Genomic DNA, 13,562 nt, shown 5'->3' with positions numbered 1-13,562 from the left:
GAGGATAACATGGCCGAATTCTCCCTCTTCTTGAAGACAGCGTATAAAATTCCCCCAATCATTCCTCCAAAGAGCTAATTATTTCTTTATCCTTTTGTTAGCGCTATCAAAATTTATGTCCCCAGAAATGGGCATTTCTTGTAATGTCTTTCAGCCTTGCAAAACTAGACAATCTTAGCAGGGGCTGCCATGTTGAATTGCAAGTCTGATATGATTCAACAATTTTCTTTCTCCTGCGTAGGGTGGCAAAAATCCAAAATTAAAAAAAAAAACTTAGCTTCCAATTATCAAGAATTCAAAATATTTTGAAAAAATCAAAAGGAAATCCTGTTTAACAGTCAGGAGAAATAATAAATAATAAAGCCCACCAACAAGTTGGGTTGGTTTAAATAAATGGAATGTTTTAACACAAAAAGCGAGAAGAATGGAGGACGGAAGAAAGGATGTAGGAGTAGCAAGTGCCAAAGCACTTGGACAAATAAAATGGCATTTTTAAATATTTTCAAAAGAACCACATTTGATTTCGTACCAGAAAGAGATGTGCCGGGAAGGAGAAAGATTTTGCTGCTCAGTAGCCGCTGGCTTTAACTTCGATGATCTGGACAATCATCAGGAATGGTTTCTTTTTTCAAGAAAGGCCAGTTTCAGTGAAACAGCTCCCCCCCATGCGTTCCCTTTTCCTTCTCAGAGCAGTTCAGTGCCAAGAAATGGGCGGTGCCTGCATGCCAGGCTTCATCCGAATGAGACGCCAAGGCCGACAAGAGGCTGGCATAAAGAGAAGCTGGCACAAATTCCTCCACTTGGAACTCCACTTGAATATACCCTTCAAATAGTCTCCCTTTATTAGCAAACGGGGGAGGGGGTAATCCATGGAACCCCCCTTCCCAAGCAAATATCTCTAAAGTTTCTCAGTCTCTATTGAGAACCATTTCCAAAGGACAATTTCCAACCAATACCTATTCTTTCAACCCATGCCAGTTAAAACAAGCAGCTCATTCTCTCTTCTCTCTGTGTTAGCAGCCCAAGGTATGTACATAAAATAAATGTTGACTTCAACTTTCCTAACTTGAGATGTTGGAGGCGGCAAGCTCCCTTAAACCACAGCCAAAGAAGATGAAAGACAAAATGAAACAAAAAGGAAACAAACACAAAACAAACCTCTTATGTTATACAAGAAGCAGTTTCGTTTTGCGAAATGTTTCTTTTGTCGGCGGCAAAAATGGAGTTAAGAGGCATAAATAGAGATGAGGATGGTTTAAAAACAAATCAAAGCAAAACTACCGGGATATGCCAGAAGAGGACACCCTGTCTCCAGCTCCCATTTTACATTTTTTTCTGTGCCAGCCTTAGAGAGAGAGAGAGAGAGAAAAGAAATTAAAAAAAAGAAAGCAAGCAAGCGAGCGAGAGAAAGGGGCAGTGAATAGCTGCTCGTTCAGAAATGGGCCTACAGCCATTTCCACTTTGGAAGCCTCAGCAGTCGTTCTCTCTTTTTTCTCTGTCTGTCTGTCTCTCTCTCTCTCTCGCTCTCCCCGCATTCTCCCTGCCCACTCTGGCTTAGCTGCCAAGTCAGAGTTGGCACTGCTTCCCAGGCAGCACGGAACAAAGCCATTTCCCATCCCTGTACAGGCAACTGTCAATAAGCAAAGTGACAGTCACATCTCCTGCATGTTAATCCTAATGGACAGGAGATGTTTGCAAGAGAATAAAAAGCCCCTTCGCCCCTCCAAAGCCACACAATAAAATCATTTAAAAAAAAAAATTAAAGGAAAAAGCCTTTTTCGTCGACCCTGTTTGGAAGGATCATTTAAAAATACAGCTGTCTGCAAGAAGGATTGGAGAGGGAATGAAAAGGGGGGAAGAAGAGGGTTTACCCACCAACACCATGGCAAACAAGGCTGCTTTGCATCTGTTGTACCTGTTCCTGTTGCCTTCCTTGCCTCTTGGAATCGTGACAAGAGAGAAAAGTCGCCTCTGGTGGGTTGCTCAAAGCTGCGGGTCTGCAGCCCTGTGCAGGAAGTTGGCACTGATCCCAGGTAGGACTTTACTCCCACATTTCTACCCTCCACCCCCTCCTGCTTCTTCCCCTCCCCTTCTTCTTCTTCTCCACCCACCCACCATCTCCCTTGGTATATTTCACCCTGCTCTTCCTCTTCCCTGTACTTAACTTACCTTTTCCCCCTGCAACGCTGTATGCATGGGTGTGCATGCATGTACATTAGGAATCAATCAGATGCACTCAGGACCCTCTAGAATTCAAGCTAAGAAGCACAAACACCCCTTAAGGGTGACCCGGGTGAAAAAGACAGCAACAGCTTCTTGTCTGCACTAGTTCTCCTACATGCTGTTTCACACATGGGTTGGGTAGTGGTTGGGTTAATTCTTTTTTTCCATGCTGCCAAGGAGACTGGACAGAACACGGGGGGGGGGGGGGGAGAGAGAAATACTCCGAACTCTGTACAGCACAATGAATGGAAAATGTTGAGCTTCGTGAAACTCCCAAATCCAATCCCTCCCTCCCCTCCCCTTTCTGCATTTTTAATACTGCCCGGCTTCTGAATTGTTTTGAGCCCACGGTTGGGAGGGAACATACAGTATGGACTCCCTGCTATTGGCAAGAGTCTTGCTGGGGGTGGGTGGAGGAGAACCGAGTTCTCACAATCAAACAGCGAGAAGAGCAAAGAGAAATTAACATCCAATTAGTGCCATGTTTAACGAAGGAGACAGAGACAGCCGTTGTTTTATTGCTCTGTTCTTTTCTTTTGGATCTGACAGGCAGCGCAAAAGGCACCCCCAGATTGCAGTGACATCATTTTCTCCTCTCTTCCAAGTTTCACAAAGGTTTGTCAAGTTAGACAAAAAAAAAAGTAAGAAGAAAAAATACATTCATAGCCAAATGTCACAAAAACAAAAATTAAAAATAAGATTTCTCTCTCGCTTTCTCGCTCTCCGTCTCCCTTTCTCTCTTTTTCTCTCTGTCTATGTCTGTGTGCCTTTGCTTGTTTTCCGGCTCACTCAGCTTGTAAAAGTTTGAGCTGTGTGACACTCCTCCCGGCCTCCTTTGGCAGCGTGACAAGAACTGCTTTGGTGTATCAAAGAGAACAGGCAGCTTTTAAGGAAGAAACTCAATTCAGAGAGATTAAAGAATTCTAATGTTTTAATCAAGGGAAAGCAAGGGGATGAGGGGGAGCTTTCCCTTACATCTGGTGCAACATAAGTGGCTCTCTAGATGTTGCTCCTGCAATTTAGAATTAAAGGGGTAAAGGAAATGAAAGAACCAAAACGAGCCAGGAAAGTAGCATTAACCACCCCACTGTTTCTCTCTCTATAGTTGTGAACTTCCAAGTCTTCTATATGGAGAAAGATTTATTTTGAAATATTCTTGGGCATCAGAGTTGCAGACAAAGTCTTCCAGTAACACGTACAATTCTCACCCATTGGGGTAAGAACAGAAGCCATTTTACCTAACATTATAGCTATATATTTCTTCCTACCAGACAGCCCCATATTCTCCTATCAACAAGGAAAATAGGATCCTTAATAAGATGCTTTTAATCCTGTAACAAAACCTGGCAATTTCTCATGTTCTCTCCCTCCCAACCCGCAACCTTTATATCTGGGCCTCTTGTATCCTATCCAAACTGCTGAGAATTGATTTCTCCAGCTTGAAAGAAATGTAGCGAAGCTTTACGAGCCCGTTTCCCTGGCCAAATTAACTGGACTGAGTGGTGTCCCTTGGTGACTAATGGCCGCTGTTACAGCTCAGCAGCCTTTGGAACCAAGCAGAGCCCTCTAGAGGCACAGCTACCAATTCTGGGATAAAAGAATCCATGTCCAAAAACAGGATAACACCAGGGATATTTCTGCACTAGGATCATTTTAGACTCTAAACCATATTGAGTATACTGGACAAAAAAGCAACATGCAAATGAATACAATATCCATGTCTCTATTTGAAAAAGAAATGGTCAGCTTCCTTAATCCTATTCCTATTTTGTCTCCATGAGGGCCAACATCTTCTTTTTTATTTGTGTTCTCCTGTTATGATTCCTTAAGGTAGTTTTCATTGTCATGAAAATATAGCCAATCATACTACATGGTTGGTATTGTGGCACTGTGAATAAACTGTGATGCCAGCAACAAAGCCATCAGTCTTTTCTTGGCTTGCAATGTTCCCCCTTTTAAATCTAGGATGGGTTTTTTTTTTTTTGGCTAGATATAGAGATGGATCATGATTTAATAAACATCAGCTGGCAGGAAGAGTACAGTAAGGTTACTATTGTTAAGAGAAAGAGATCCCCACAATTACAAATAAGTACTGCATACTGTCCACATCAATCTTGGGGAGACAGAAAAAAATGCACACTAAACACATCCACTTCTTTATGATCTGTTCTGGGATTTTATTTAAAAGAACGACTTGGCCTTTGAAGTACATAGTGAAAATGGTTCAAAGCAACTTGGGCTCTGCCATGTCAAACAGCTTTGTAGCTAACCTGAAGAATTTGAAGATAATCTGGAAATTATAACTATTAATTTGTATTAATTAATACAAATTGTAACTATTTCTTCCTCTAATGTGAATATTGTATTAATATGTTTTATTACTTCAAATGATGGGCTCCCTTTTCTGTAGAGTATTATAAAGAAAAGCAATGTAAAATTTCCTTTAGAAGTAAAACTAAATAGACCAGAATCTTTTTACAATTTGTTTTAAATCGATTTCACAACTCCTGTGAAATTTGTAAGATTAGGGAAGATACTGGCAATTAGAAAACCTGAGCAAAAAAACCCGTTTTGGGGTTATTTGTTTTTGCTGCAGAATGGCATTTTATTTTGTTCTCCATTATTTTTGCATAATAAAACAAGAAGCAATTGCTGATAGGGATGCAAATTTTTTTCATAATGAATGCGAACCTGAACCGAATGAAAATCATTTGCTTCAGTCTTCATTTGTTAAGAAACAAATGCTATTATTTGGGGTTTTTTGTTGTCTCATTCATACCTATTCATCACTGATTCTGGGGCAGAATGGGGCTTATGCTTCTCTAGTGAAAGCAGCTGCCTTTGGCAGTCACCATTTTATTTTTTTTACAATGCCTAAGATATTTTACATCATCCGAAGGCATCCTGTGGTTATAAAAAAAGTCCATCAATTTCACAGCATGAAAAATTCTAAAGGATTCAGGGGGGGAAAAAATCAAACAGTGATTAGAAAAATCAGATCAGAGAAAAAAATTATAAAAGCAATCCAACCATCAGAGCCATAAAAGCAAACACATTTGGAATGATTGAATAACAAAAGAGGTACGGTTTATTTTGTTAGTTAGTATGCTTATAGTCTGCTCCAATCATTTAACTCTGGACGGCATACAACTCCCAAAACATGTAATCTCGGATTGAAAACAAATCATAGAATGTAATACACGTAAAACTGGGACTCATTTTAACACAATAAAACCAATTCCTTACTTGGAAGGATAGTAATAATAATACAATTAAAATAAAGGCAGATCGAAGCCACTAGCTGGAAATGGTTAGAATACAAATGTCACAGATGAAAGTCATCCCTCTTGACCTTCACCAGAAAAGTTTTTTTCTACAAAATTCTTTTCGTACTATGCTTAAATCTTGCTAAATCTCACTCCTATGCTCTGTCTTATTTTAACATACTATTACTGTATTAATGAAGTTACCTAGGTAGTTTGTGTCAATCAGTTATTACCTAAGATCTGGAAAGTTGTTTTTTGTCATTCTAGAACTGCTCTAGAACTTTGTGATATTGTCCTGAATGATGGATTCAAAGTCCAGACATGACAGGGTTCATTCCAAAATGCCTCCCCCCTTTGGAGGGTTTATTCTTTTTATACAGTTTTTACAAGCAAAGCAATGAGCATATAGCAACAGCATTATAATTGGCTTATTCTCCTTGTCAATCTCTAAGAACATCCCACCCAGGGTAGAATCTCACATAACTCAATAGTTCCTGGTACTTCCTGTTCTTGTTAATTAGGCGAGCTCATAGGTTAAGAGGTAACCAGCCACTGAGATCACATGTGCGTGCTGCACATGTCTTTACGTAACCTTTCCTCTATTCCTACACTTGACAAAGAGTTTCGTGCCCTGGAGTTTCCTGTTCAAACTAAGCACAGAGGACTCAGATTGTTGGGGGCAATATGCTGACTCTGTAAACCGCTTAGAGAGGGCTCTAAAGGCACTATGAAGCGGTATATAAGTCTAAGTGTTATTGCTATTGCTAGTAAGTCTTTTACAATAAGGAATAGGAAGTCCACTCTGTAACTAGGAGAATGCCCAATGAGAAGAATGAAAAAAGTGGAGACCACGATCAAACGAAAGAACCACTTTTCATTGAAAACGTGAACAACTGCTCCCTCTTTTCTTTGCATACTGAAGAGAGACCCATTAAGGCAGTGGTCCCACTCTTTCTGGCTCCCTGGACTGGCAGTGGTGGTGGGGGGAGAGGGGATGGTTTTGTTCATGTGCCCATTGCTTGCACAAACGGAGCTTTGCATACTCATTGCCCACTTGCACTGCCTGGTTCCAAACAGGCCATGGCCCTATACTGCACCATGGACCAGGAATTGAGGACCCCTGCATTAAGGGACTCAGTAGCCTATTCGAGTCTAGGATGTATGCCTGACAAAAATCAGTCAGCCATCTGGTGATGTTTCCCTAACATTCCAGCTGGAGGAGCATGCCCTACCACATATTTCTGCTGTTCGTATAAGACACTTTTCCAAGTTTCCATGCTTAGCAAATCGCTACAATCCTGCAAATGCCCCACACTATCCAACAATCTCAAAGTTCCCCTGACGGGATAGACTAGAAACAATTACCAGGCACTCAAGGATCCAAAATGTGGGGAGGAGAGCTGACTTCACGACGTCACGATATGAGATCTTGGTGCTCCGAGATCGCAGTCGAATTTCTGCCGCTGGATGGTCCATTCGGACCTAAACTGTCCAGTAGAGATGGTGATTGAGAAGGGCACTTCCTGCTGATCTCAGGGATACCGCAAAGTCCCTGAAAGATCCAGGTCTAGCCTTTTTTTACAGCAACAGAAATGCACCTAATGAAGCTGCTGAAGTTGGAACAGTTCCGGAACAGGAAGAAAGCGGAAAGAGAAAGTGTATTGAATTAGTGAGGAAATTTTATTATTAGAAAAAGAGACTACCCCCAAAAAAATTAAGTTAAATTAAAATTGAAGACAGAAGACTGTAAGCGGCGAAATTAATCTACATTAAACTTAGTATGTTATCCTGTTTCTAATTTTTTTTCACAGATGGAAGTTTTGCAAAGGCTCCCTATTTTTTAAACTGAATGGATTAATGCTTTCTTCTTCTTTTTTCACTTTTGCTTACACCTATGGATTAAAATTCTCCTTTTTTTTAATAATGCTTGATTGGATTGATTGGATTGTTTTTGATCTCCATTTAAGGTTTTTTCTTTTTTTCTTAAGCTTGGAATATAAAGAAGAAAATAAGAAGGATTATAAAGAGGTTGTAACAACAGGAGGAAAAGCAGTTACACTGCTACTTAGAGGCTGGAGGCTGGATACATTGTTTTTATTTCTTTCTCTTTGATCACTTGAGATTCAAGGTTCTTTCCGTTTGTTTACTGACAGTGATAGAAGGAAGAGCACAAGTTGTTTATACAAGTGCCTTTTGGGAGATCTATCACTAGCTATTGGAGGAAGACAACATTTTGACTTGAAAGATATTAAATGAACCTGTTTGAAGTTTATTAAAATAGCCTTGAACCCTATAGTGGCAGTATCTGCAAAACTGAAAGAATGGCTTAGCAGGAAAAAGAAACTTTAACATTGCAAATGATTATGTTTGAAATTCAAAATCTATTAGTTGTGACAGAGAGAATTGAAAAGAGATTGGAGAATATGGAATACAAAACAGAAAAGTTTGATGGAGAAACTGAGGATATTTATCAAATGAAGAAAGTGGAGGACAGAGTTCAAAAGATGGAAGAAAAAAATGAGCAAAGAGATAAGAAAACTGGTGATACTGACAACAAAATGAGTGTGGTTGGTAATGGAAAGAGCGGAATATGGAAAGGGGAGATAGATGGATTGGAACTCTACCCCAGACTTTAAAGCACAGAAGAAGAAAAGAGAAAAATTGATGGAGATAAGGAGAGAAATCTTGACAGAAGCACTAGCGATAACCAAAGATAAGCTGATGGAAAGAACAGATGTTGGGTTTCAAGCTTTTATGAGATACAAAAGGAACAACATGTTGCGAAGAGAAGTTTATACAAGATTTATTAAGAAAGTAACTAGAACATTAATGCTACAAATGGCAAGAGATATAAGACTGTACTATTACTGGAAAGATATAGGATGATGCAATGAAAATGTATAATAAAAACTAAGTTAAATTTAGTTTACTAGTAATATGTATAAAATGAAGTGACAATAGCTATAGTTAAATAATGATCAATAATGATAACTATAAATATATATTAGTTTGATAATATGAAATTTTATATAAACAACACATGGAGAATATGAGAGGAGGTTTAAAAGCCTTATCTAGAATATGTTATAAAGATGCATTGAGATTGAATGATTTTAGGATGATTTAATAGATTTTGAATATTATATATAAAAGGATGTAAAAACAATTATAGTCAAATTAAGGTTGAGATATAATAATCGTGATATACATGAATATAGGTGAATTTAAAATATGCGATTTGATATGAAAAGCAGGTGTTATGACTATGGAAGAGATGCATGGAAATAATGTAACCAACTGACACACTTTCTACAATTTGTAATGGAAGATGGTTTTTTTATGTTTGTTTGTCTTTGTTCAAAAATAAATAAAAATTGTATTTAAAAAAAGGATCCAAAATGTTTGTTATATATCTTTCATTTCAGTAGATCGAATAAGTCATTATGAAACATAACGATTGTGGTTTTATCAAAAGCAAATCCCATATAGTAGACTCAATATTCACATTTTCTTCCTCTTTATCGTGTGTCACCTATGGATAGACTGATCCTAAATTCTCCATTTTGGGCAGGAAGCCTGGTTTCCATCTGTTAGTTGTTTGGGTGAGAATATGACATGAAATTGTTTTACTTTGACCTTGTAAGAAAACAAATTCTCACATCTGATCATGACAAATTATCAGAATTTGTGATACCCAGATTTAGACATAGACATCTTGTAGTCTGTACCTCAAATTGAGCCTATCATATATAGTTTGATCATTTAAAAATACTGAGGTAATGCTCAGTATTGCTTAGAATAACTATTGTCAGAAAAGCCAAGTTAAATTTTCTCTATATAAAGAATAAGATTTTTTTTAAGGAATAAGAAATAACAATAAGAAATTTACCAATATTTTTTAAAGATTTGCATGGCTGAGAGAAAGAATATTTGGGCATCTTTCTCCACTTCACCTTCTTTGCATTGCTCCTTTTTTGTCTAGCGGAATAATCTGCTAATCAGAAAAAACTGAAATAATTCTTGGCATTGAATTAAATTGAATAATTTTACTATTTTGAATGAACAATGCAGATAATTTCAAGCACTCAGCTACACTTCCCTAAGAATGTGAACCTTCAGTTTCCATCATCTTCATGCAGCTTAGCCAATAAATTATAGTTCAGCTTCTAATAGACTAGAGCAGGGGTGTCAAACTGGTGGCAAATAGGCTGGATATGTCATGCGTAAGCCATACCCGCTCTAGCCCCACAAATGGGAAAAACATGACGTGATGGCAACGTGATGCAATAAGTTTGACATCCGTGGACTAGAGGGTTCTTTTCTGATCTAGATAATAATAGAGGCAGAAAAATGTTCTCATTTATGCTGTCATCCATACGTTTTAGATATTGTTTCTTGCTGAAAAGGATCCATGCATCTACCTGTTAATATAAAGACCAGTAAGTAGGTTAGTGATTAGGCCCAATATCTGGAGCAGTTTTAAAACTTGGGAGCAGATTAGCATAATGTTCCACTCTGCCACTGTGACTGTGCCTATCTATTAAGATATTAAAGATAGTTTGGTGCAATGGTTAAGGTTCCTGATTGAGAAAACAAGAAACGATGAGTTTTAGTCCCACTTTAGGCATGAAAAACAGCTGGATGGCTTTGAGCCAGTCACTGTCTTTCAGCCCCACAGAGTTGTTGTGGGGAAAATAGAAGGAAGGAATATTATTACTATATGTTTGTCACCTTGAGTCACATATACAGTAGTGGTCAGAATTGTGGAAACCTTTTGGGGAAAGTGTACAGTATTTTGAGGTTTGATGGCTAATAACACCAATTTGGGGGGGGGGGGAGTAGTACCATAAAATATATATATCAATGGAAAGATAATTTAATCGAGAATGTAATGCAATACCTTTTATGAAGGATTTGCTATTAGAATAGCAGTTATATAGAAGAAAAGTGAAACCCATAGAAAGAAATGAGATATACAAAAAATTATCACCATAGAAAAAATGAGATATACAAAAATTATCACCATGTCAATTAATACATAGTTGAGTAACCTTTAGCATGAATTACAGTCTTAAAACATCTTCCCATGGAGTGAACCAAGTCTTTTAGTTCTGCAGCTGTTATAATGTGAAACCAACATTGAATGATTGCTTCGATTAACTGGATTTTATTGCTGGGTCGCTTCTGAGTCCTGACTAACAAGTTTCTTTAGTCGGCTCCATGGATTTTCAATTGGGTTAAGGTCTGGGCTATTCCAAGGCCATTCCAGCAGTTGAATATGATTATCTTGAAACCACCTTTTGCACACATCAGCAACCTGACCTGGAGCTGAATCCTGTTGAAATATAAATGCTTCATTGTCTTGGAAAAGGTCATGTGCAGAAGGCTTCAGCTTGGGCTCAAGTATTTCATTAATGTATTTTTGGCCATTTATATTCCCCTTCATCACACAAATTCTGCCCACACTTTTTGATATCATACAACCCCAGATCATAACACTGACTGGGGGTTTCACGGTAATGTAATGCAATCAGGATGCAAATCTTCTCTGATTCCTACGTACTTTATGCCATCACTATCCAACAGGGAGATCTTGGTCTCATCACTCCAGTAAAACTGGCCCTTTGTTCCTCTGTCCAGGTAACATGGGTTTTAGCCCAGTTTTGTCTTTTCAACCTTTGTTTGAGAGAGAAAAGTGGCTTTTTGCATCAAATTCTAGATTTTCAATTTTTCAATTTTCAATTTATATTAGGATCCCTCCTCATTTTTTCCTCACAAAACCCTGTAATATGGACTATGTTAATAGTCCAAAGTCACCAGTGAGATCCATGATCATACAGAAACTTCAACTTGGATTTCTATAGTGATTATCTAACATTTTAGTGACTACAATTTTATTTAGACCAGGTCATTTCTAGTCGATAGCTTTTTGTTTTGTTTCGTTTAAAAAAAAGTGCAACATAGAATGGTTGGCTCCATTTTTTCCTCTGGAATGGGATGTCTGGCATATTCTGGATGTGGTTCACATTATTCCAGAAGTTTCTTATCATAATAAGAAACAATTATTTTTACAATGAACTTTTTTCCTGTCTTGAATAATATATGTCTGGAAATGCATGAACCATTCCAGAATGGATTAGCTAATTATAGAAAAAAAAATGGAATTCCTGAGCTAAATATGTTTGTACACAAGTATTCTGTTTTGAGTCTTATCCTTATTTTATAATTTTTATGAGATCTTAATTTCTTTTAAAAAATCTCTCTGCAACTCTCCGTCAGGAGCAGGACAAGCATAATTTGTCCTGCTCCTGACTGAGACATGATTTCAATGCCTGACATTTTAACTCTGAATTCAGCATTCAAGGATTGATCTGGATTATGGGCTTCCTAATGTCATCTCCAAATGAAACAACAAGAAAGGAGACTAGGGATTAATGGATAGTAAAATCCAGTCATGCCCTTCGTGGGAAGCTTTATCCCCCCCTCCTCCTCCTGTTGGGATCTGTTGTCTTCTTGTCTACGTGCTGCCTGCTCTGGCACTGTACAACAGGAGCAGAGGAAAGCAAACATTCCTATCACTCTAGGCCAAGGGCGTGCTCCACAGCATCAATAATAGATCCTCTGTTTAGCAAGCAACACTGCATCATCTGCAGTCATATCCTACACACTCTTGTCCTGACTGGAAAGCATCTTCTCTACACAGTAGGCTACACTAACCCAGTACAGAGAAACTACCTGAGTCTGATACCTGGGAAACTGTCACCTCCCTAAGAACAAAATTTAGACAATCAAGATAGATCTAAAACATATTTGTTCCTAAACTCATGGGCCAAATATTGTGATTACTCAAATGCTTGCCAACTACCCCAGATCAGTATCAATGTCCGATTTCACAATTTTGATATTGACACGCCACTGACATTTAGTATTTAGTAAGTGGGGCCCGGACTAAAGTTTCTCTCTAGGTGTTCAACCAATTGTGCTCTTTCCCAGATGCCCCATTCTGTTTTTCACCCTCAAGGTTTCTTGATTTCTCTGCTCCTGCTCCAATTGACAATGGTCTGTGGCCATTCAGCTTTACTTTAAAACTCACTGGCCCGATTTCCTTCCTTTTCTGTGGTATGTTCTTTTTGTGACATTGGTTGTTGTTATTGAAGTTATGTATATTTTGAATTGCCCCGACTCCAGCTGGCTTCTATGAAATTATTTTTTGCTACTGATTAGCTGTGTGTATGAATGTGTATGAATGGTGCATTTGTATAGTAACCTTATGATAATGAAAGTCTAAAGTTTAAAAACATCCAGGATATCATTAGACTGCTGAAGCTTCAAAGGCATGACAAATACTCAAAATTTTGAGCGATTTAATCTTAAAGGACTCAGCATGATTTTACAGGTGAGTACATATAGCCAAATCCTGACTCACAGAATCAGAGTTGATTTTAAATTGCAAATCTGTGAAGATGGGCTTATCTTGCAAGTCTGGGACGATGGGTTTTACTTTCTGAAATGCACTCCATTAGTTTGCAACAAAACTTCGTATCTTTTTCTAACAATGAGAGGCAATGGTAGCAACTAAACAGCTTTTAGAATTAATATCTTATTTTAAAAAAATAACAAACAAACAAGCCACAATATAATGAAAGTAGGCCAGGAGCCACTGAATTTTGAGATGAGAAGACCTGCGTTGAAAACCTAACTTTGAAATTCTCAGATTCAAAACTTGGAAATAAAATCTTGTAATATGAGCAAATTTCAAACTTTTATTTCAGCTTTTGCTTGAATATAAAGCTTCAAAAATATAAACCTTTCTAGGTCTGCTCTGACATAGATACTCAAGTGTTTTGAATAATTTAATGATTCTGCTGGTCAATTTTTTTGGGGGGGGGAAGATGAGCAACTAAACTCTTTTCTTCCATCATATATAATTTTCCAACTTCATCTATGAGAATTAAAGCCATGGTTGCTTTAAACTTTATTTGGACTCTGTTTTTTGTTAAGAACCCTGCTTTAAAAATCAAAACATACATGGAAAAACTGAAATATTAGCACTTCTCTGTTACAATTTTTTGG

General features: G+C 37.9%; 1 long non-coding RNA gene across 1 annotated transcript; it reads left to right on the top strand.

The window, feature by feature from the left end:
- The first annotated feature begins 1,412 nt into the window (after positions 1-1,412).
- On the top strand, positions 1,413-8,850 carry LOC309390291. Its single transcript, XR_014175103.1, has 3 exons — positions 1,413-2,033; positions 2,773-2,838; positions 7,301-8,850. It is a non-coding gene; the product is annotated as an uncharacterized lncRNA (long non-coding RNA).
- Positions 8,851-13,562: the final 4,712 nt, after the last annotated feature.

The sequence above is a fragment of the Natrix helvetica genome (genome assembly GCF_964273705.1).
Source record: "Natrix helvetica genome assembly, chromosome: 3".
In the NCBI taxonomy this organism is placed as follows: domain Eukaryota; kingdom Metazoa; phylum Chordata; class Lepidosauria; order Squamata; family Natricidae; genus Natrix; species Natrix helvetica.
Note: the sequence above shows the minus strand (reverse complement) of the source record. Positions and strands in the feature narration are given on the sequence as shown.